General features: G+C 39.9%; 1 protein-coding gene across 1 annotated transcript in view; it reads left to right on the forward strand.

Moving 5' to 3' along the window:
* Nucleotides 1–22358, forward strand: part of LOC126237376 (dynein axonemal heavy chain 7) — a 1033797-nt gene that overhangs the window by 820375 nt on the left and 191064 nt on the right. The gene's annotated exons all lie outside the window — the stretch shown is intronic.

A 22358-nucleotide genomic window follows, 5' to 3' on the forward strand; every position in this document is an offset into this window, starting at 1 on the left:
TTCTCCTTTCATCAATTAAATTCAATATTTCTTCTGTTACCCAAGGATTTCTACTAGCCCTCGTCTTTTTACCTACTTGATCCTCTGCTGCCTTCACCATTTCATCCCTCAAAGCTACCCATTCTTCTTCTACTGTATTTCTTTCCCCCATTCTTGTCAATTGTTCCCTTATGCTCTCCCTGAAACTCTGTACAACCTCTGGTTCTTTAAGTTTATCCAGGTCCCATCTCCTTAAGTTCCCACCTTTTTGCAGTTTCTTCCGTTTTAATCTACATATGTTACATATGTTATCACATATATAATAAAAATATTACATAGTAATTCATAGAGTCTCTAACACTCTCTTTTGATGTTTGTATTTTATTAGTGATCTAAAGATTTAACAACATATTCTATACTGATCTTCTCACTGTCATACATACTGATAATGTATTTCAATGTATTTATAGCATTCAATCAATCCAGTAACTTTTTTGTTTTTAATAGCATTTTGATTGCCAACATGTAATGTAGGAACTGAACTTATAATTTTAATTTAACTCAATAAATGTTTCTACATCTACATCTACATTTATACTCTGCAAGCCACCCGACAGTGTGTGGCAGAGGGCACTTTACGTGCCACTGTCATTATCTCCCTTTCCTGTTCCAGTCGTGTATGGTTCGCGGGAAGAACGACTGCATGCTCGAATCTCTCTAATTTTACATTCGTGATCTCCTCGGGAGGTATAAGTAGGGGGAAGCAATATATTTGATACCTCATACAGAAACGCACCCTCTCGAAACCTGGACAGCAAGCTACACTGCGATGCAGAGCGCCTCTCTTGCAGAGTCTGCCACTTGAGTTTGCTAAACATCTCCGTAACACTATCACGCTTACCAAATAACCCTGTGACGAAACGCGCCGCTCTTCTTTCGATCTACTCTATCTCCTCCGTCAACCCGATCTGGTATGGATCCCACACTGATGAGCAATACTCAAGTATAGGTCGAACGAGTGTTTTGTAAGCCACCTCCTTTGTTGATGGACTACATTTTCTAAGGACTCTCCCAATGAATCTCAACCTGGTACCAGCCTTACCAACAATTAATTTTATATGGTCATTCCACTTCAAATTGTTCTGCACGCACACTCCAAGATATTTTACAGAAGTAACTGCTATCAGTGTTTGTCCCGCTATCATATAATCATACAATAAAGGATCCTTCTTTCTATGTATTCGCAATACATTACATTTGTCTATGTTAAGGGTCAGTTGCCACTCCCTGCACCAACCCTGCTGCAACTTCTCTGTATACTACAGCATCATCCACGAAAAGCTGCATGGAACTTCTGACACTATCTACTATCTAGCCACTATCCAGCCACATTAAAGACTTTCTCTCCTCACTTGTAGCAACAAATACAACTTCATTGCTAACCCTGCAATATCTTTTTGAAGTTTATTTTTCTGCATTACTGGTATGCCACAAAATGTCTCTAAACCTCCTGTTGTTGAATGTCTAGTCAAGTTTTCATCTGCCTGATCAGCTTAGCTATAAGCTTCTATAGCAAAACATATTATTTTGATAAATTGAATTCCATCATCAGCTGTTCCTTCCAGATAGTGAAGAATGTGTTTAATCAATTTAAGATGAATCTGAGTAGGTGAGTCTTGTAGCTTTAGATCAACATTGACAGTGAAGCTAGATTTGGACATGGTTCCATCGTTAAATATGTGTTACTGCACATAATTTCTTGGTTACTGTCTGTATCAGTATCTGACAGTGAATTGCCAGGTATCTGTGCTGGTTCAGCTGGTAATTATATTGGATTTGCATTCATCATGCCATACCTTGCCAGCACTCTTTGCATATGCAGTCTGATTAATCTTCACACAGATTTCAAATCTTAGGATTTGAAGGCCAAGATACACTTTATTTATCACAATATCAAACTCTTCTTGTAATTGTTTTGTGCAGCTATAAAAAGTCACCAGATCCCGTTATCAGGCTATCCACATGCAATAAAAGGATTAAATTCTCATCAAAATAATGCATGGGAAAGCTCTATTCTCCCTAAACTTGGTTTCTTAAGATTTTCTTTCAAGCACTTGTGGCATTCCTTTCGAAAGTCCTCATATCAGCCTCTGTAAATTGTCCTGTAGATCTGCTACCTGCCTCTTAGTCTGAATCTGACTCATGTCTTGTGCCAACAATAACATCTGACTTTGCACGACTGCTTGTGTATTTTCATGTTTTTGTGGGCTCACCATTTTGTGGGCCTCCTGCGTATTTGTTACAAAACTAACTAGACCACAGGACATCAAGATGCCACACAAAAAAAGCTTTATTCCATTATTGACAAAGTTTCATGAACTGTTAAAAGAATCAATTACAAAGAGTAATAATCATTCAAGGAGTAAACAAAGAAGATAAAAAAAATGCACTGTGTGCAATTTAGTCTGCCAGTGGCACTGCCCTGTCAGCCCCCTGCAGTAGAGCAGAGCTCCTGGGACGTAGGGATACTTTATTTTTCCGGCCTGTTCTGGTGTGGGTTATACACATTTCTGGCTTCTTCTTTGGTGTTGTCTGATATGTTGATGGCAATGTGATCCCTGCTTGTGCTGTTTCCTCTTTGGTCCATTCCACCATGGTGGGTGTGAATTTGTTCTGCTGCTCATGCACAATTACATCATCTGCCAGCAGCATCAACATTAGCATTACCCATTCTAGTGGCCAGGATGATTGTGCACTTGGCCCAGTGGTGACGCCATGTGTGGGGACTCAGTGGACCAGTGGTAGTAAGAGAGAGGGGGACTGACAACAGGGGAATGTCTGCCCTGTGCTCCAATGATTGGGAGGCATCAGGAAGCCACTGTCAGACACCAGTTTAGGGTCCAGGATGGGCAGCAGCTCTGTCTCAACATCTTGAACACCCATCAGCACATCAGGGTAAGGAACCTCCGTAGCGCCCAGCCCCTGGGATGGGGTGGCGCTTGCAGGAGGCCCTCCAAGAGTGTCCACTGCAGCTGTGGTGGGTCTTTGTTCCACTAAGGGCTTAATTAATTCTGATATCAGGAGAGTGGCACTCTTCCAGCGTCATTGAAAATCTCCACTGGGCTCTGGCTGTGGAGTGGAATAATCCTGTAGATGCTAAGGAACAGAGGTAATACCATATCGGCAGCTGTTCTGCCAAGCAGTTTGCCAATTGTGTCTTAAATGTTCCCAGCATATGTTCAACCTAGCTATTTGATTGGGGGTGAATTGGTTTGGACATGAGATGAGTAATAATGTTCTGGAGGCAGAAATCTCAGAACAATGCCTAGGCAAACTGTGGGCCGTTATCGAAGATGATGTTTGGGAATCCTTCGATTGCTTTAGGGTTGACACAATAGCTTCTGCTGAGGTGGAGTGCATGCGCATGATACATGGCTAATTTGACAGTGCATCCAACATTACTAACCACCTGGAGTGGCTAATAGGACCCGCAAAATTGATGTGGATGCCGACCCGTGGCTGATCTGGGAGAGGGCCTCAGAGCAAAAGTTTGTGAGGGGGCCATTTGCTTCCTGATGCTCAGCACACTGTTTGCATCCACAGAGAAGCTTCTATATTGCTGGAGCAATGTGAGGCCAGTAGACAAAATCCTTTGCTACGAGTTTCATGCATATTATGCCCCACTGGCCATGGTGAAGAAGCACAAGAATCCAGGACCACAGGGCTGGTGGGATGACAGCACAGGCTTTGCCCAAATCCATACTAAGGAGGAGTATTCCAACATTCACTACCAGCCAATTAAGAGCAAGGAAAAATTGTGGAGCAGGCCCAACTCCTTAGCAGGCAGCCAGATGGGCCAAACTTTCAACACAAAATGAGACACCCGACAGAGCAGTGGTTCTTGCAGAGTGGCTTTCTCTTTGCATGTAATGCCTCCTGCACATGATCATCAATTTGACAACACACAGCTTTTGCTTTACTGAATTCTGTGTCAGGACCAATAGGTAGGCACAACAGCATGTCTGTATTGGCATGACGAGCAGTGGGACAAGACTGAATCTCATATTGATAAGCACTCAGAAATAAAGCCCACTGCTGAAGTCTCTATGCAGTCCTGTCAGGAAGCTGAGAATAGGAGCTAAAAAGCGCCACAAGCGGTTTATGGTCATTGATGAGATGGAATTTGTTTCCATAAAGGAAAACATGTAACTTGTGGACTGTGTAGATGATCATCAGCACTTTCTTTTCTATTTGCAAATAATTGCATTGAGTAGGTGACAATGTCTTTGAGGCATATGCTATAGGTTGTTCTGATCCATCAGCTTACTTGTGAGACAAAACTGCTCCAAGATCATAATAGGACATGTCTGTAGCAAGAACCAGCTGTTTACCTAGTGTAAAGGTAAGGTATGGTCATTGGTTTGAGGGCGACATGCACCTCAAAATCCTTTGCTGCCCCCAAACCTTGTAAAACAGGGGACCAGTCTCATGGTAGAGGTCACCCAGTTCCTAGAACAGAGTAGAGTAAAAAACGAGGTATACCATATCTTGAGACCGATGGCCTTTGTAGTCTGGTCCCTTCAACCCCCCCCCCCCCCCCCCCCTCACACACACACATACACATCTTGAATTTGAAACTCAAAGACCTTGAATGCATCAACACCAAAAATGATCCCCGACCTCACATTGTCTACTGCTAAAAGGTGATCACCCCTGTGAGTTGATAGTCATTGTCAATCGTGAACTCTCCTTGAACAGGAATGGGCTGGTTCCCATAACTGACCAAATGGTTATTTGTGGAGAAGAGAACAGGTTGACCCAGCTGAACATATATTTTCAGTTTCATGAGGGACACAGAAGGCCTGTTGTTGACCTGGAAAAGGAACGGTTATTTCTGAGTCAATGAAGGAATGTAAACCTTGCTGGGTACATTGAGCTTGTAGCCATAACTGATGTAACACTATGCACTTCTGTGAACACCACAGCCTCATCTAAGGCCCGGCTGTGCAGGGAGCTATGAGAGACCATGCCCACATGCCCTTGTTAACAGCAAGTGGCACACATGATGCTCCTACATGGCAGCAGTGCTGGGAGTGTACACAATGTCAGGACATGATGGGAAACTGGAATGGAAAACAGCAACATACAATTACAACTAAAATTAATTTGAGGAAGAAATCAAGGACATCAGAGGATGCCACTAATGTTGTGCCAGTGAGTGCAATGACAACATCCATGACATCCTCAGGCTGTTCATATACAGCTTGTGGCATTTTGAAAGCCTTAGCAATAGCCAAAACCTCCTCAGCCATTGGATCTTTTAAGTGCAACACCTTCTGACAGACTCTCTGTCCAGGGCTGAATAAATGATGACATTGTGAGTCAGACAATTGGCATAGGAGTGTTAGCAGTGAGTACACACAAATTCGCACTTCCTGCTTACCCCTACGGAGGTCGGCTGCCTGTGCTTGATGGGACTGGCCTGGATTCTTTAGCTGCTGGTGGAACTCCATATGGGAAACCACCATGCGAGTTTGTTTACGGTAATAAGCACTAAGTGTTACACATTTCAGAAAATGACATCGGTGATGCATCTTTCAGTAGGGCAAGTTTTCAAAGCAAATGGAATGTTTCAGTCACAATCTATGACAAAAAAAGCTTTCTGCTGTGATGGATTGTCTAGCTGAAATGCTTTTAAATGGTGCTGTAGATGTTGCATGTCTGTGTCCCAGTCTTCCGTTGCTTCTTAGAATGGTAGAAAAGCTGAGAGAGGGAGAATGGGGGGATTTGAAGGGTGTGTAGGCAGCAGAGGCTCGGGAGCTGGTAATCCCAGCTAGTTTGTAAATAATTGACAAACCAAGTGTAACTATTGCTGCTGTTGCTCAGGCTGTTGCTGCTCGTGTTGTAGCAACTGAACTAATTCTGGGTCCTTTTCACTTGTGAAAGACACATACAGAATGATCTACATCACGGCCAAAACTGCTGAAGCTACAGTCTTTACTGGGAACCCCTACATACATAAAAATTACGTCAGCTGATAACTTCACAGTGAATAATGAGAAGGTTAGAGAAACATTAACATAATATTAACAGCCTAAGTACAGATTCTTATCATTCCCAACTGAACACAAACTGGCAAGGAGCTGGTCTGACTCAAGAATATCTGCATACAGTAGAGAAGATGTAAGTGGGTAAGACACCACCTCAATGGCACTGTCTTGACATATTTGTTGGCCAGGATGCTGGGAGTGGCGTGACATGTTCATATTTGTCTACCAGGGTTCTAGCTGCAGGCAATGGTGGCATTCTTGATTTGCCCGGCCACCACTGGCAATGGATACAAATGCTGCATCGGCAGATTGTGCAGGTGCACCACCACAAAACCAATGTATTGGCTCATTTTGCTTTGGTCTGCTGTTGTCTCTCATGTTCTGCCTGGGCATGGTTCTCTTGCTTTCCTAATAGCCCCACCAACTGCTTCTGCAATGTGTCAATCTGTTCTTTATGGCAGTGTGTCTCCTTATTACATCCGATTCATGTCCTTTTAGGATAACTGCGGTCTCTTGGGTAACAATTTCCTTGGTAACTGTTGTTATGCTTACCGTGTGTGTACTAACCGTTGCTGCATAAACTTTGTCTGCTACTGCGATCACTGAGCACATTACCACTGCTGACTTTACTACCCCCAGTAGTTGAACTATACAGGTGTGCTGCAGCATTACATCAGGCAATTCTGCCTTTCCTACAGTGTTCGTAAGTGTGCTAATATTCCGACGGTGTTCTGTCTCCTATCTGCTCATTCATCAGCACCTGCTGTATTCGTTGGTCTAGTGGTTTGCATAATCTGCTGACTAACATCTTCCTTAGACTGATATAATGCTGTTCTTGTGGTGGTTTTAGTATTACGGCTGCAATTATAGTGGCCTCCCTAACATCTAATCCAGACACTGCCCTGCAAACTTCATTCACTCATTGGCTATCTCGTTTCATTAAATGCTGGTTCGAGCATTGCAAACCAAAGTTCTAGTTTTTCTGGCGAGAACTGTGATGATGTCTGTACCTTCATCTGTGGTTTTCTGACCATTGTAATTCCATCATTGGTAGCTGTAGGTGATCTCACCAATGAATTTTCGTGTTCCTCTACTGCTGATTAGAGTTGTACTATCTGCCTCTGTAAATTGTCCTGTAGATCTGTAAGATCTTGGTTTGACTCTGACTCACCTCTTGTGCCAACAATATTGTCTGGCTTTGCAAGTCTGCTTGTGTGTTTTCACATTTTTGTGGGGTGACCACTTTGTAGCACCCACTGTGTATTCTCTGTGAAATTAACTACATCACAGGATATCAAGATGTTACAAAAAGATTTATTTCAATATTAATACAGTATCATGAACTGTCAATAGAACCAGTTACACAGAGTAATAATCAATCAAGGAGTAAACAAACTATCACTTAGTCTGCTCGGGTAGACTAAGTGACAGTGACCAGTCTGCAACTGGTGACTCCTACACGTAGCTTTGAAGCAATCTGTACATACCACCTGTATGACCATCATAAGCTTGTGTGACACATGTAAATTTATTCTCCACTGCACCATTCATGATTGCCATTTCAACACCAAATTATTTAATACTCCAATTTTGTTGAACAACAACACAAAAAAGGGCTCTTATTGTTCCAAATCAAACCAAAGGCCTAAAACTTTCAGAAAAATAAGCTCCTGGCCTCTTAACTAAATGATTTTGTAACTTATCTTTCCCTGCAGTGGGCAACGCCATTGGTATTATCTAATTTTCTTGCAAACACCCATCAATCACAAGGTGTGTGCTATGGTGCCCAACTCCTTCATGTCACATGTAGATAATACCACTAGCTTCGTTTTCAACAAAAGCGATGGTATAATGTGGTTATTTTAGGTCATTTGTCAGAGACAACATACTAATTGTTGTTCTAAATGAAATCAAGAGGGAACTTTATCATTTGGCACTGAATGTGATTCATCAGGAAAAGTCTTTTGTCGATATTCTGTGAAAGTGTTAAGCAGATGAAGTAACCTCTGGAAACATCTTGACTTGATTTTGAAACAGCAGGGTAATTTTGAACATTTTAAATTCATTTTTGTAAATTAAACAGAAACTTCGGAAGATATTGACATGAAACTTTTTGGGAAGTTGCAAGAGGTGTTGCTGAATATGATAAAGCAGATTATGCGAAAGGGAAAAAATTCAAGCAACTGTAACCTCCCCCTCACTTATCGACCTTAATGACAGTGAAAAATTAAACCGCGTGTACCTAATGGAAATTTGGGAAAGCAATCGTCACCGAAGTTAATCTGTCGGTAAAGAGGGAGGAAAGGGTTACATCTAAATGAAAGGAAAAATGCAAATGAAACTGGTGGAAATTAATTTTGAAAAGGGGTAAAGTTAATAAAGAAAGTATATGTGCGGCCGTTACGTTAACAATTAACTAGCGGTAATTAGATATTTGAGATTTGGGGGAAATCACGGTCGCCAGTCCTAAGGACAATTACTATAGTAACTGAAAAAGAAAGGTTATTACACATATAATTAGCACTTGAAGCGTGGCAACTGAAGGTTGACACGTGTAGTGTGAAAACTGAAAGTTTGTCAGAAGTAATAAATTTCGCTACACTCTGACTTAATTTAGCAAAAGAATTAATAAAACTGGAAAATCGAAAGTTAATTTAGTGACTGAAGTTAATAGTGAGCTTTCCTTCTGAAGCACATCGAAATCCAGTAAAATACGGTTAGTCTTGGACTACCTCAACAATCATTTCAAAAGCAACTTGACTCTACGCAATTTAGAAACAAGAGATTTAACTTTGAACTTGAATTAAATGATTCTGAACAATTAACAATAGTAAAATTTAGTACGTACCAAGCTGAGCTGCAGTGACAGGTAAGCTAAAATATGCTAACAAAACTCGCACTCTTAATTTGTGCTCGTGTAATCTAAATATTGTAGCCAGCTATGAATACTTTAACTGAACTTTGAAATTAAAGCAGTGAAATCTAATTAAACTATTTTAATGCTGGCGTTTGAATTTCAACGACACTCGGGTTCATTTCGGAAAAGGAAGGGACCCTGCTTGGCAATGCAATTGGGACAATGAGCAACAAAGGTTCATGCTAAGTTGCTGTAATTTTGCGAGGCAAATGGAACAATTTGAAAAGCTGAGGTCTGCCATACAGTTCTGAAACTTTACGTGCTTTTAGTCTTTCTTGTTGGTTGATTGAAGGTTTGAAGCCGTCGATAGAGGAGGTGGTGACAGTCACTCATTGTCAGCCGTCGCTGTTGCAGAAGCTGGATGCTGGCGCGCCTTCTTCATGACACGGTCACCAGGCGAAATGGGCTCTTGATGTGCGCCAGCTAATGCTTCCCGTCCGCGACACCATGTCAGAAACTATCATCGCAAGTCGAGCGCAATTACATGCTGCTGAACCCCGAAAGCGCGGCAACTCGCGGGAGCGTCACACAACACACCTGCTCCACTCGCTACTCCAGCCAGACTCTCTCTCTGCCCGCGCTCCACGCGGCAGAGTTAACACTACCAAAGATCCTACACACTTTGATTCTTCACACGACCTATCGATGTAATCGTTCGATAGCAGTTTTCCCTAGGCAAGACCCAGCGTAAAAATACAAATAATATTTGTGAAACAAACAAACATAAATGCATAAATATATATACAGTAAAACAATTACAATATATAAAGAGACAGAAATGTCATATCTTGAGGTAACAAAGCAAGGAAAAAAAATTATAGTACAATAGATGGAAATAGGAGGATATGCATTTCCGGAGTTACACAACCATAATTAGAAGAAGACTTTTCCTCATGATGAGAATGGAGATATTTTGAAGATGGCAAAACAGATGTTGTTGTTGTTGTTGTTGTGGTCTTCAGTCCTGAGACTGGTTTGATGCAGCTCTCCATCCTACTCTATCATGTGCAAGCTTCTTCATCTCCCAGTACCTACTGCAGCCTACATCCTTCTGAATCTGCTTAGTGTATTCATCTCTTGGTCACCCTCTACGATTTTTACCTGCCACGCTGCCCTCCAGCACTAAATGGTGATCCCTTGATGGCTCAGAACATGTCCTACCAACCGGTCCCTTCTTCTAGTCAAGTTGTGCCACAAACTCCTCTTCTCCCCAATTAGTTATGTGATCTACCCATCTTATCTTCAGCATTCTTCTGTAGCACCACATTTCGAAAGCTTCTATTCTCTTCTTGCCTAAGCTATTTATCATCCATGTTTCACTTCCATTTGTGGCTACACTCCATACAAATACTTTCAGAAATGACTTCCTGACACTTAAATCAATGCTCGATGTTAACAAATTTCTCTTCTTCAGAAACGCTTTCCTTGCCATTGCCAGTCTACATTTTATATCGTCTCTACTTCGACCATCATCAGTTATTTTGCTCCCCAAATAGCAAAACTCCTTTACTACTTTAAGTGTCTCATTTTGTAATCTAAATCCATCAGCATCACCAGACTTAATTCGACTACATTCCATTATCCTTGTTTTGCTTTGGTTGATGTTCATCTTATATCCCCCTTTCAAGACACTGTCCATTCCGTTCAACTGCTCTTCCAAGTCCTTTGCTGTCTCTAACAGAATTACAATGTCATCGGCGAACCTCAAAGTTTTTATTTTTTCTCCATGGATTTCAATACCTACTCCGAACTTTTCTTTTGTTTCCTTTACTGCTTGCTCAATATACAGATTGAATAGAATCGGGGAGTGGCTACAACCCTGTCTCACTCCCTTCCCAACCACTGCTTCCCTTTCATGTCCCTCGACTCTTATAACTGCCATCTGCTTTCTGTACAAACAGTAAATAGCCTTTCACTCCCTGTATTTTACCCCTGCCACCTTCAGAATTTGAAAGAGAGTATTCCAGTCAACATTGTCAAAAGCTTTCTCTAAGTCTACAAATGCTAGAAACATAGGTTTGCCTTTCCTTAATCTAGCTTCTAGGATAAGTCGTAGGGTCAGTATTGCCTCACGTGTTCCAACATTTCTACGGAATCCAAACTGATCTTCCCCGAGGTCGGCTTCTACCAGTTTTTCCATTCGTCTGTAAAGAATTCGCATTAGTATTTTGCAGGTGTGACATATTAAACTGATAGTTTGGTAATTTTCACATCTGTCAACACCTGCTTTCTTTGGGATTGGAATTATTATATTCTTCTTGAAGTCTTAGGGAATTTCGCCTGTCTCATACATCTTGCTCACCAGATGGTATAGTTTTGTCAGAACTGGCTCTCCCAAGGCTGTCAGTAGTTCTAATGGAATGTTGTCTACTCCAGGGGCCTTGTTTCGACTTAGGTCTTTCAGTGCTCTGTCAAACTCTTCACGCAGTATAATATATCCCATTTCATCATCATCTACATCCTCTTCCATTTCCATAATATTGTCCTCAAGAACATCGCCCCTGTATAGACCCTCTATATACTCCTTCCACCTTTCTGCTTTCCCTTCTTTGCTTAGAACTGGGTTCCCATCTGAGCTCTTGGTATTCATGCAAGTGGTTCTCTTTTCTCCAAAGGTCTCTTTAATTTTCCTGTAGGCAGTATCTATCTTACCCCTAGTGAGATAAGCCTCTACATCCTTACATTTGTCCTCTAGCCATCCCTGCTTAGCCATTTTGCACTTCCTGTTGAACTCATTTTTGAGACATTTGTATTCCTTTTTGCCTGCTTCATTTACTGTATTTTTATATTTTGTCCTGTCATCAATTAAATTCAGTATCACTTCTGTTACCCAAGGATTTCTACTAGCCCTTGTCTTTTTACCTACTTGATTCTGTGCTACCTTCACTATTTCGTCCCTCAAAGCTACCCATTCTTCTTCTACTGTATTTTTTCCCACATTCCTGTCAATTGTTCCCTTATGCTCTCCCTGAAACTCTGTACAACCTCTGGTTCTTTCAGGTTGTCCAGGTCCCATCTCCTTAAATTCCCACATTTTTGCAGTTTCTTCAGTTTTAATCTACAGTTCATAACCAATAGATTGTAGTCAGAGTCCACATCTGCCCCTGGAAATGTCTTACAATTTAAAACCTGGTTCCTAAATATCTGTCTTACCATTATATAATCTATCTGAAACCTTCTAGTATCTCCAGGGTTGTTCCATGTATACAACCTTCTTTCATGATTCTTGAACCAAGTGTTAGCTATGATTAAGTTATGCTCTGTGCAAAATTCTACCATGTGGCTTCCTCTTTCATTTCTTAGGCCCAATCCATATTCACCTACTACGTTCCCTTCTCTTCCTTTTCCTACTCTCGAATTCCAGTCACCCATTACTATTAAATTTTTGTCTCCCTTCACTACCTGAATAATTTCTTTTATCTCATCATACATTTCATCAATTTCTTCATCATCTGCAGAGCTACTTGGCATATAAACTTGTTCTACTGTAGTAGGCGTGGGCTTCGTGTCTATCTTGGCCACAATAATGCGTTCACTATGCTGTTTGTAGTAGCTAACCCGCACTCCTATTTTTTATTCATTATTAAAACTACTCCTGCATTACCCCTATTTGATTTTGTATTAATACCCTGTATTCACCTGACCAAAAGTCTTGTTCCTCCTGCCACCGAACTTCACTAATTCCCACTATATCTAACTTTAACCTATCCATTTTCATTTTTAAATTTTCTAACTTACCTGCCCGATTAAGGGATCTGACATTCCACGCTCCGATCCGTAAAACACCAGTTTTCTGTCTCCTGATAACGACGTCCTCCTGAGTAGTCCCCGCCCGGAGATCCGAATGGGGGACCATTTTACCTCCGGAATATTTTACCCAAGAGGATGCCATCATCATTTAATCACACACTAAAGCTGCATGCCCTCGGGGAAAAATTACGGCTGTAGTTTCCCCTTGCTTTCAGCCGTTCGCAGTAGCACAACAGCAAGGCCGTTTTGGTTAGTGTTACAAGGCCAGATCAATCAATCATCCAGACTGTTGGCCCTGCAACTACTGGAAAGGCTGCTGCCCCTCTTCAGGAACCACACGTTTGTCTGGCCTCTCAACAGATACCCCTCCGTTGTGGTTGCACCTACGGTACGGCTATCTATATCGTTGAGGCACGCAAGCCTCTTCACCAACGGCAAGGTCCATGGTTCATTGGGGGGGGGGGGGACCCTTTTCATACACCAAAGAAAGTGGACAGTATTAAGAAGAATTTTTATTCCCCATGCCTACTTTATTTTTTTAAAATTTTTCACTGTTCAATTTCACCCCATGGGTCGGGGTCACTTTGAACCTGGAAACATTTGCGTATTCTGTGGGAGTCATGTCAATTACTGTTAAATGACACCCCTATCATATGAAACAGCATGATATTTTGTATATAAATATAGTTTTGAAAGTAACTTATTTAGAAAAATTTGAGTATTTTTTATGATTTTTCTTTATTCACCTGAAACTGTTCGTATGATTATGGCTTAGTTTTCCTAATAGTGGAAATGGGTTCTGAGCTAGTTATGAAATAAGAAAATTAATTAAAAACAGATCTTTTCAAAACAGTCCGTATGATGTTAATAAAAGAAATGAAAAAAAAAAGTTATAACATTTTAAAGAATTACATCTGCCACGAAAGAGTGTCCACTCAAGCAACTCAAAATGAAGCCTTCCCCTTCTGTCTGCCTTAGAATCAGGTAGAATCCTACAAATGTCATCTTTCTCAAAATCTGACACATTGGGAACATTAGGCCACACAAAAAACTTCATCTTATTCCACCCTGGAATGCCATTTCCTCAGAAGTGTAATTTCATCATCAGTGATAACACGTTCAACACTATTTTACACTTTTCTTTTAAGGAAACTTCACTAAAACATGTTTTCCATGTAGCTGATGTGTCAATTAATGGGGAAGGTGCTGTTCAAAGTCACCCCTTGAAAGACAAGCCTTCATATTTTATTTTTATACATCACCAAAGAATAAATTTCAGCGACTGCTTCACCGTGTGTGCCATATGGATCCTTCCCACCAACACCAGCTTTTCTGAATTGTGCAGGTGGGAACTTTCCATGCAATATATCCTATGTTTCTGTAACCCTCCTGGCCTCAAACTTCATTAGGCATTGTCCTCTCCCATCCAGTCCTCCTCTGTTCCCATTCCAGCACACACAGCCCTCATTCAGGTGGGAACTTTCCATGCAATATATCCTATGTTTCTGTAACCCTCCTGGCCTCAAACTTCATTAGGCATTGTCCTCTCCCATCCAGTCCTTCCCTGTTCCCATTCCAGCACACACAGCCCTCATTCCTCTATTGCAACTAGTCTTTTTACTTCTCTCCTTTTCTGCTATCCCCCCCCCCCTCCCCACCGGTCTGCTACCCTCCATAGCTACCCTACCCTCTTTCCACCTCATCCCTGTGTGCTCCCCAACATCACATCACTGTCCACCACCTCTACTCTACCATCTGTCCCCCTTCCCACACCAGCCTCCTCCTTACCCCCACCCTGTCACCACTCCCATCATGCACTGGTGCTGCTGTTTGCAGTCATGTGTGTGTGAGTTGTGTTTGCATGAGTGTGCATATGTGTGTTTGTTGTCTAATTTTGACGAAGGCTTGACTGGCTGAAAGCTATCTTTGTGACAGTCTTTTTGTTGTGCCTATCTGTGACTCAGCATCTTCGCTATATGGTGCGTGGAAACTTTCCTTTTCACAATATTGTTACATTTTCTGAGTGCAATCTTGAAGCATGAAAGGTTTGATGTCAGTAGACTTAGTAGTATTTGTCTTGGTCGCCATTCTTGTTTCCTGAGGTGGCCCTGTTACTCAGTTCCACCTAACTGTGTTGCAGCAGCACTTTGTCTCCTTCTCCATGGATTGGTGCTAAATAGAGCATTAATTGTCTTCTGAGCTATATGAATGAGGTAAATGACTAAACTTGCAACCTTGTCTAACACTTTCAGGAATGTCATGTCTCAGTATATAATCTCACATGCAAGTGGATTGACAGATCTTTGTAAAACTGATGTAGCTTGTATAAAATCAAGACAACAAGTATTCTCTACACAAGCCAGTTTGACAGTCATTTTCTGTGGCATCCAATGTAGTCATGGCGTTCTCTTTTTCTGCTTGTGTTCTAAAATACCTTCAAACCACAACACCAAGGAGCAAGTGACCCCACACAGCAGGTGGAGGCATTCACTCTGTAACTTGCCCTGTCTGACTGAGATCAATAGTTACAAGTTCTTGCAGGGTCCACTAGCTGTGAAAATGGTGATTATTACTCTTAAAATAAACACGCATACACCATTTCCGATTAATGCATTGGTAAAAGAAATTAATTGAGAATGAAGAGATGTATACTCATACTTCGCTGCTGGGATAACAGGCTCGCAGTTTCTAATTTGCTAATGCATGAATATTAATTATTACAGGTATGCCAATGTTATTTGTGCTTGGACATCAGACTTCTTAGTGAAATAATAACTGCAGGCTCTGAAAAATTTGCTATCAATAGTAGTGATCTGCATGAGTTGTAGAGAATGATTGATAATTATTTGTCGGAAAGCTGTTATTCTGGAAACCTTACAAGTACTTATGGGGTTTACCAGCTGTGAAAACAGTGATTATTACTCCTAAAATTAACACACATGCACCATTTCCAATTAATGAAATTATTATTAACTATGCATTGCAAAATGCTTACATAAGCAATGGCCAAAGCATGTAAGAATAGGCTAGGTGCAGCAGAACAAAAACAGAATGCATGAAAACAAGTAATGAACAATTTACAAAAATTCAGAGTTAACATTCTGTTGATTTTATTACAAGTAATGGTTGCATAGGAAAGAAATTGATGTATCATTACAACTTTCTGTTCCACCTTGTAGATCTGATGTGTTCAGAACTGTCCCCTATCTTCACATATTGGAACAATATCTCCCATAATGGGAGTGGGACAGTAATTTTATAAAAGTGTCATGTCACACTTCAAGTTTTCTCTAGTTTGTTTACAGATGAACTGTGCTTAGATAAATGTAGACAGGTGATGTAAAAGTGATTTTGAATAGACTGTATTCTCATTAGTCATTCAAAGTGGACTTCTGTGTACTACTGATCAGTAGGATACTTGTAGGTCATATAGAGTGGCATTACAAAGTTTCTGAAGTTCAATAATAAATTGCAAAGAATTTCTTTTATCGCAGTCTGATTTTTTGCTGATAACTAGTTTCATCTTCATCTGAAGAGTTTGTGCACTTGATGCTAAGTTGATCTTCTGTAATTACAACTTCTCTCATTAGCCTTCCAAATAAATTATCTAAAAATGTAGATTGTTTGTGTCTATAAAGGATTCATAGAATAAATATGCCAATGTAAAACTTTTTGGTGGAATATAAATAATGGTAGTAGTAAGGATAATAATTCACTGCATAGTTGAGATGTTAAACATTCAATAGAATGAAAATGCTGCTAAGTCCTCTAGTAAATCTTTCTGCAGAACTAACATAATACACATATAACTAATGGCTATAATATAGTTGGCCATAACAGCGTCACTGCAGAAATGTATGTGTGTGTATGAGTACTTTATTATGTCTGAAAGAGGATTCATTTGCAATTTGATCAACATTTTTAGTTTTATTCCATCACCTTTTGGTCATGCATCCAGGACAGCATGATTTTTTCTACCAATAGTTCAGCTGATAACCACGCAGCCATCTTCGGAGTGGGTTTTTGGTGGAATTAAAAGCCACTTGGTGCAATATTTGGAGTAAATGTACATGAGTCAGAGATATGACAATCAGCAGCAAGAGTGTCACTCACAGATAAAATTTTAAGTGTCTAAGAATAAAACATAACAAGCACAGAGTTAGCAATCCTACAGTGCTTTTAAATTATGTTGTTAATTATTAATATGGATGGCATATGTTGGAATGCAAGACAGCTGAGAATCAAAACCATCATTCCTTTGAGAGTGTAGATGTATAATGAGGGATTTCCACTATTTGCAGAAAATCCACATCTCAGTTGAGCAAGTTGTATTTCCACAGCTCGCATTATCACTGAATCCCAGTTCCATAACACAAGGAATGGCCAGTTAAAACACAGGATGTTTCAAGATGAACTAAGGATTTTCAGGATTTTTGGCATTTATTACATTCACCTTACAATTATAAATAATACATTGAATGAAAGAGCAACTCAGACATATTTGTTTGAATACCTCTGCGTAAAGGGAAGAGTGTGAAATGGGCAAGAGTGACTGAAGTTATTGAATGAGTGAGAGTCTTTCATGTGTAGCTCCAAGAAATCAGGCCAGAAGGGTAGTCATGAATTAGCATTTCCAGGGAGGGACTTTCAAGGAGATGCTTACAACTATCTTCTTATTATTTGCAGTTTTTACAAGTTGTAAAACCAACAGACCATGTTTAATGTGCTAACTTTGCAAACAAAATATTGCTTCATGATGATGAATATTTTCTGGATCATGTTGTTTTCAGTGATGAATTCACATTCCACCTGCGTGGAAATATCAACACAAATAATGTGTGAATCTGCAGGTCATCAAAACCCCATGATATGGTACAGTTGCAATAAGACTCCACTAAATTGAATGTTTTTCATGTGATATCACGGCAGGAAGTTTATGGGTCTTTGTTTTTCAGTGAAGTAGTTGTAACTGGTATTTCTTATCTTGATACACTGGAACTATGGCTCTTTCCTCAACTGGCAAAAGCTGAACCACAGAACTTCATTTGGCAGCAAGATGGTGCAGTGACTCACTGGCATAACTCAGTACATGATTGTTAAATGACACTGTGGGTGCCCATTGCATTGGCCGCAAGGGGACAGATGACAGAACTTATTTTGCATGATCTCCATGTTCGCACATGATGTGACACAAGGCAATTTTTACTTTTGGGAGTTCACAAAGTCTCATGTATGTGTGCCTCTACTACCAGCTGATCTACCCTACTTTAGAAGCAGCATTGTTACAACAATTACTCCAGACACACTGATCAAAGTTTGGGAGGAAATCACTTATTGATTCAACATGTGAGCAATGGTGCTCACATTGAACACTTGTAAGAAAGCTGTTTGACTTCCTCTTGCATTTGATGTATTATTTATAATATTAAGTGGAATGTAATTAATGCTACATTGCCTTAAAACCCATATATTCATTTTGAGGCACCCTGTACAATGTCCAGCTATTGCAGATTTGTTGATTGTTGAAGGTGGGCATATCACCGGTGTTTGATGCACTATTCTTGTATAGTGCATATTTTTTGTCCTATCTATCCCTTACCATAGTGACAAGGCATTTTATAAATATTAACTTTCTAGAGAGAATTCGATGTACTTGACATAGTTTTGATTTGACCTTGCAAGAGCTGTTTCACTTGCATTGCAGAATAACAGGTAGTTTCCGTCATATTTCCTTGGAGTAGACTGAAGGAGTAATTTGGGTAAAACTGAACTGGCCCCTTCAAAATTACACCATAAGGCAAATTGTTAAGTTTGACCGCCTTACTAATCTGTTACAGTAAGAAACTTTTGTTTTTAAATAATTTGTATTTAAATGAAAAAATAAGAATCTGCACAGCATGATGAGAGCTGTTTTAAGAAATGTTTTAAGGAGACAATATATCACTAGACTGACTAGGACTTAAATGCACATGATCAAAGAAAAACTGCTTCACTTATGAACTCTAGTTCTCTACTCACCTTTGGTAGGTCGTGACACTAACATTGGCATGCCCTGGTGTGAGTATGATCTCTGCCCTTGTGATATACATAAGGGCCAGTCAAATGAAAATGGGACAGTTGGAAAGAAATAAACTGATTATTATTTAAAAAGCAATCATCTTAATTGTTAATACATGTCTCCTAAGGTGAGACAAGGTGGACAGTGCCTTCAGAGAAAAATGTTAGTATTTGCCTATGATAAAATGATTGTGCCCACTTCTTCATCTGAAACAAGGCAGTGGCCACAGATGTCTTTCTTCAGGGCACCAAAAATAAGTAAATCACATGGGGAGAGATTGAGACTGTATAGGGGATGTGTGTTTCCCAATGAAACTTGTGCAACATAGTCAAAAAAGCTTGACCCCCACAGTATTGTGTCCAGTGGTTTCTAATTCTGTCAGACTCACGTTTAAGAAGGCTGTATGATTATCAGCTGAATTTTCAGAAGAAGAAATAATACTGTTCCTGATGCATGCCTGAATGATGATGGAATATTCTTTCTTCCAAGATAACTTAGGAAACACGTTTTTCATCTTGTTTAAATGCCTATCGATAACCCAGTTTATCAACTATTTGCTGAATGATACAGAATAAACTGTTCAGTGAACTATACTTCCCTAAAAAAAAAAAAAAAAGAAAAAAACTAGAATTGTATTCTTTGAATGAATTTCCATGTATGTGAAGTAATAGCACATAAACGCAAAATGCAATTTGAATACTGTCACCTTCCTAATCAGTATGTTTTCCTTCATTTTTTCTCCAAGTTATTTGTGCCAGACAAACTAAGGAGACTGTGTCATGTACAGATATCACTGAAGACTAGATGGTATAAGCTACTTTCCACAGTGGTTTACTGACAATAATGATAAAAAACTTTCCAACTTGTGTTTGTTGAATCATTGTATTTTTTTGGAAGGTAACAAGGTTTCAGTGAAAAGGTAGTTATATAAAACATCAGTCTGTACTTATCTTTTTTAAGGGCTTCACTCTCTGGAGGCTGAAATTCATTTATCAAAACTTTCAAATTGTTTGGCCCAGATTGTGATTTTTAACTGACTGAAACCATAATTTTCTTTTACTATTGATGATTTATTCTGGCATCTCTCTTGAATCCAAACATAGGCATACTTTTTATTAGATAGTTGTTCAAATCAGAATCATATCTTTAATGCGTGGCATAACTATACAAAACAGAGATGAAACTTAAGAGAATGGTGAAATAAACATTACTTAACACAGACTGTCCCAAGGACAAAACTTAGACTTTGGCACATGGAATCAACTTAAAAACTAATGATTTTGCAACAAGTTACATTGATTGGTTTGTGACATTGATTTTCCAAATTAGAGAAATAGATTTTCATTAACTATACAGTAGCATAAAGGAGTAGAAGTAATGAATTAATACAGTAAAAGGCAGCACCCCAGCAGAAACCAAGATTTATACAAGTATTGACAGAGAGTGCTATCAAGATGTTTATTAACAGTGAGACTGGAATCAGTGGAGTCAATTTGAAACAGAGACAATTACCCTTCGGTTGTTACAATGGGTAGAGCAAGTCATTATTGACGAGGTCCAGAGCGGAATCATGGAGACAAAAATTATGGTTTAACTTGCCCAAAAGTATGGATTAGGTGATGGGACACACTGCAGTATCAAGTAATCATTAATTTAGTGATGAGGAAGTGTTGGGATTAAAAGTTTCAGGGGGTGACCAGGCAGTTGAAATGAATGTTTGTACAATAGCTATGCAGAAATGAAGAATCCTGCACAGTATAGACTTGCATCAAGAGCTGCATCAAACCACTCTTTGGACCGAGCAAGGTGGCGCAGTGGTTAGCTCACTGGACTCGCATTCAGGAGGACGACAGTTCAATCCCACGTCTGGCCATCCTGATTTAGGTTTCCTGTGATTTCTCTAAAGCCGGCTGCTGTGGCTGAGTGGTTCTAGGCACTTCACTCCAGAACTGCACTGCTGCTGTGGTCACAGGTTCGAATCCAGCCTCGGGCTTGGATGTGTGTGATGTCATTAGGTTTAAGTAGTTCTAAGTCTAGGGGAGTGATGACCTCAGATGTTAAGTCCCATAGTGCTTAGAGCCATTTGAACCATTTCCCAAAATCGCTCCAGGCAAATGTCGGTATGGTTCCTTTGAAAGGGCACGGCCGACTTCCTTCCCCATCTTTTCCTAATCTGATGAGACCGATGACCTTGCTGCTGGAATGGTCTTTGGAAATACACAGACCATTCCATGAATTACAATGACACAAAAATTTTGGCCCATACATCAAACTTTTGGAGCTCGATTATCAATGAATCTGTGGAAATAAGATTGTCTGACAATGAGACTCTCATCAATCGAGATAGTGGTTATCAGCTAAACTCTGCTTGGAATCCTGTTATAGAGAAACTTCGTAGTCGACGTAGTTACTTGCGTAAAGATGAAAATCGACCTGATATCAATACGCCAAGCTTTCACCGTGGAGGGCGCGAGATGCAGCGCACGGAGTTGTTATGAATGCGCATGCTGAGCAACGCATGCCCAATGTCACCTCAGTATGACTTTAAACAGCAGAGCTCAGCGCGTACTCGCCAGTACTACTACAGTGGCACTCACCTGAAGATGGCCAGAAGACTCTGCGCTGAAATATTGTGGCAGGACGTTACTGATATCCGGCAGTTCTCACGTGTTTTTATGGAACAATCAGTATGCCGGGAAAGTTTTAAACACAATGTGAATGGTTTGAAATGAGAGTTCTCTGTTATGTAGCAGATTATTTGTTTCGTAATTATAAGACTAATATTGGTGTTGCAAAGGATCTAAAATGAGAGCCAGTTTTAGGTAAAGTTAAAAACAGATAACATTTTATGAGAGTATATTCACTGTATATTTAATGTGTTAAGGAAATTGCTTTCTACTACATTTGCCAGAGCAAACCGTCTGGAATAATGTTATAAAGGAATGTAAACAACATCAAGATAAAACAAGCATTTAGGATTAACCCTTGATAATGGTGGCAGAAAATTATGAGCTGTGTCTTATGTGTAGTAGGGATAACACCATCAGCTGTATTTACTGGTTTGATTCATATGCAACTGGCTTTAGCATTACAATACTCCTTTTTATGGCCCTCTATGACTCTGCATGATCATGTTGATACTGGGAATCACTATCATACTTTTTAGAGAAGGTCCAGAAACATCAGTGTCAAAATAAACTTCTTATAGTCTATGGTATGTGCAGCATAGCACATCAACTCACAAGTGATAAGATTTGTTGACCTTCTACAGAAATATGGCAGTGATTCCCACTATCAATGTGATCAACCAGACTTGTAGAAGGGTCTGAATATGATGTTTTATAACACCTAAACTGGTTACACATGAATAAAACAGGTAAATACAATGAATGATGATATTCCTACTATGTACAAGAACCAATAAAGGTTGTTGTCACAACATTCAGCAGAAAATGGATGAGTGGAAATTATGAGCTGTTGTCACAATTTTTAAATATATTGTTAATGTATGTATATGATAACTGTGGATTTTTTAATATTATTATATATCAAACTATTTCGAAACATATCAATTCAAGAATATTCTCTTACATTAGTGTTACTA

The sequence above is a fragment of the Schistocerca nitens genome, chromosome 2 (genome assembly GCF_023898315.1).
Source record: "Schistocerca nitens isolate TAMUIC-IGC-003100 chromosome 2, iqSchNite1.1, whole genome shotgun sequence".
Classification (NCBI taxonomy): domain Eukaryota; kingdom Metazoa; phylum Arthropoda; class Insecta; order Orthoptera; family Acrididae; genus Schistocerca; species Schistocerca nitens.